Raw genomic sequence first — 3,696 nt, forward strand, 5'->3', positions numbered from 1 at the left:
TTCCCATTCCCCCAATGGTACCGCCTCTAATGTGTTTGATGTGTATCCTTAACCATTGTGTATCCTTGTATGTGTGTGTGTGTGTGTGTGTGTGTGTGTGTGATTTTTGCTTTCCTAAGTGGCATTATGCTATAAATCTTATTCTGTTTCCTACTGTTCTCACCCAGCAGCATGATTTGAGGCCACCTCTGTTGGTACATGTGTAAATCTAATTCAGTGTTTTACACATGATAGGTTGGGTCCCAGGAGCGGCTGGTGAGATCAGTTTGGCAGGGGCATAATCACCACTTATAATAAACGAATACAATGTAATAGGCAGTATCAGAGTGCCTCAAACCTAATTAGGGTAAATGTTGTTTCATGAGTTTTTTTTTCAAAAAGAGATAGATACAGGTTGCCAAGTAAAAAGGATTTCTTACGTGGGTCCCAGTAAGGAAAGTTTGAATGGTCTGGTTCATTGCTTCTTATTGCTTTATTTTTTTAAATTAAAAAACACTTATTTATTTATTTTTAACTTTTGGCCGCGTTGGGTCTTCCTTGCTGCGCACGGACTTTCTCTTAGTTGTGGTGAGCGGGGATTATTCTTCGTTGCGGTGCGCGGGCTTCTCATTGCGGTGGCTTCTCTTGTTGCAGAGCACGGGCTCCAGGCTCGCGGGCTTCAGTAGCTGTGGCTTGCGGGCTCTAGAGCGCAGGCTCGGTAGTTGTGATGCACGGGCTTAGCTGCTCCACGGCATGTGGGATCTTCCCAGACCAGGGCTCGAACCCGTGTCCCCTGCATCAGCAGGTGGACTCGCAACCACTGCACCACTGGGGAAGTCCTTCTTATTGCTTTAGATTGCTCTGCTTTTCATCTACTGCATTTTATTTGTTCACCTTAGGGGTGAACAACAGGTCACCTCAGAGCCCCCAACCCACCACCAACCACGCTGATTAATATCTTAATCCGTGTCCGTCATGCGAGTGTTTATGGTGGTAAGGCTTCCCCTTTATGCCTTGGAAGCCTTCAAGCGCAGCACCAAACAGGCTGAGCCGGAGGCCACAGAATAGAAAGGCTGCTAGAGCAAATTAGGATGGCTGGATCACACAGATTATTAAATGAATTTACAGCACACAGCGAGAAGAGCGGGTGGGTGGGAGAGGTGGAGTGAGTTCACACACACACACACACACACACATACACCTGGAATGGGCTGCAAGAGGGCGGGGAGGTATGTGCCACCTGAATCCCGGGTGTGCAATGCTCACCTGTCTTGTCCTGCTCTCTCCCTCTGACATTAGCCTCTTCCAGTGAAGGTGAGTTATAAGGGCGACAGCTGAGGTTTGAGCCCGGGGCCCAGCAGACAGAAGGTGACCCTGGGCAAATACACTCGCCAGAGGGCTAGCAGGCCTGGCCACAGCTGAAACTCACCAGTTAGTCTGATCCACAGCCCTGGGCTTTCTGCGGCAGAGGACCCCTAGGGCACAATGGGGTCTCCAATTAAGAGCTGCATCCAGATTGGGGCTGTTAGGCGCCTTGTGTATACCATGGTTTTATATGAGCGTCTTCTGGTCCTTCCATCCCTTTTCATCCGTATTCACACAGTGTGTTCTCTGGATCTGCCTGATAGGTCTTAACTATCTGTTCTTTTTTTTTTTTTTTTTTAACATCTTTATTGGAGTATAATTGCTTTACAATGGTGTGTTAGTTTCTGCTTTACAACAAAGTGAATCAGTTATACATATACATATGTTCCCATATCTCTTCCCTCTTGCGTCTCCCTCCCTCCCGCCCTCCCTATCCCACCCCTCTAGGTGGTCACAAAGCACGGAGCTGATCTCCCTGTGCTATGCAGCTGCTTCCCACTAGCTATCCACCCTACATCTGGTAGTGTGTATATGTCCATGCCACTCTCTCACTTCATCCCAGCTTACCCTTCCCCCTCCCCGTGTCCTCAAGGCCATGCTCTAATCGGTCTGTGTTTTATTCCCCTCCTACCACTAATCTCTTCATGACATTTTTTTTTCTTAGATTCCTTATATATGTGTTAGCATATGGTATTTGTTTTTCTCCTTCTGACTTACTTCACTCTGTATGACAGACTCCAGGTCCATCCACCTCACTACAAATAACTCAGTTTCATTTCTTTTTATGGCTGAGTAATATTCCATTGTATATATGTGCCACATCTTTATCCATTCATCTGTTGATGGACACTTAGGTTGCTTCCATGTTCTGGCTATCATAAATAGAGCTGCAGTGAACATATTGGTACATGACTCTGTTTGAATTATGGTTTTCTCAGGGTATATGCCCAGTAGTGGGATTGTGGGGTTGTATGGTAGTTCTATTTGTAGTTTTTTTAAGGAACCTCCATACTGTTCTCCATAGTGGCTGTATCAATTTACATTCCCACCAGCAGTGCAAGAGTGTTCCCTTTTCTCCACACCTTCTCCAGCATTTATTGTTTCTAGAGTTTTTGATGATGGCCATTCTGACTGGTGTGAGATGATAGCTCATTGTAGTTTTGATTTGCATTTCTCTAATGATTAATGATGTTGAGCATTCTTTCATGTGTTTGTTAGCAATCTGTATATCTTCTTTGGAGAAATGTCTATTTAGTTCTTCTGCCCATTTTTGGATTGGGTTGTTTGTTTTTTTGTTATTGAGCTGCATGAGTTGCTTATAAATTTTGGAGATTAATCTTTTGTCAGTTGCTTCATTTGCAACTATTTTCTCCCATTCTGAGGGTTGTCTTTTGGTCTTGTTTATGGTATCCTTTGCTGTGCAAAAGCTTTTAAGTTTCATTAGGTCCCATTTGTTTATTTTTGTTTTTATTTCCATTTCTCTAGGAGGTGGGTCAAAAAGGATCTTGCTGTGATTTATGTCATAGAGTGTTCTGCCTATGTTTTCCTCTAAGAGTTTGATAGTATCTGGCCTTACATGTAGGTCTTTAACCCATTTTGAGTTTATTTTTGTGTATGGTGTTAGGGAGTGTTCTAATTTCATACTTTTACATGTAGCTGTCCAGTATTCCCAGCACTACTTATTGAAGAGGCTGTCTTTTCTCCACTGTATATCCTTCCGTCCTTTATCAAAGATAAGGTGACCATATGTGTGTGGCTTTATCTCTGGGCTTTCTATCCAGTTCCATTGATCTATAATTCTGTTTTTGTGCCAGTGCCATACTGTCTTGATTACTGTAGCTTTGTAGTCTATCGGTTCTTAACATACCTTCTGAGTTGCATCCCTCCCGTTTGTCTGACGGAACTGAATGTTCTTCAGCAACCTGGCTGATGCACATAACCTGTTCCCCTGATGCTGGGTCAGGGGCCATGTACACACTTAGATTTGTTACATGTGCCCGTGGCTGCACAAAATGACCCCTCAGTGGACATGAGAACCCACAGTGGCATTGTTTCCACTTCCCAACATCCTTGCCAAATATGATTTTCTCCTGCTAACATTTTCTATTTTGATGAGTATAAAATAGGACATTTTTGTAACTTTGAAACATTTTCAGAATCCCATGTTCTTGATTAAAAGAAAGAAGTGTTGGACTTCCCGGCTGGTCCAGTGGCTAAGACGCTGCCCTCCCAACACAGGGGGCCCGGCTTCGATCCCTGGTCGGGGAACTAGATCCCACATGCTGCAACTAAAGATCCCGCGTTGCCGCAACTAAGACCTGGTGCAGCCAGATAATTAAATATATATTTAAA

Source organism: Kogia breviceps, chromosome 2 (genome assembly GCF_026419965.1).
Source record: "Kogia breviceps isolate mKogBre1 chromosome 2, mKogBre1 haplotype 1, whole genome shotgun sequence".
NCBI classification, from domain to species: Eukaryota; Metazoa; Chordata; class Mammalia; order Artiodactyla; family Physeteridae; genus Kogia; species Kogia breviceps.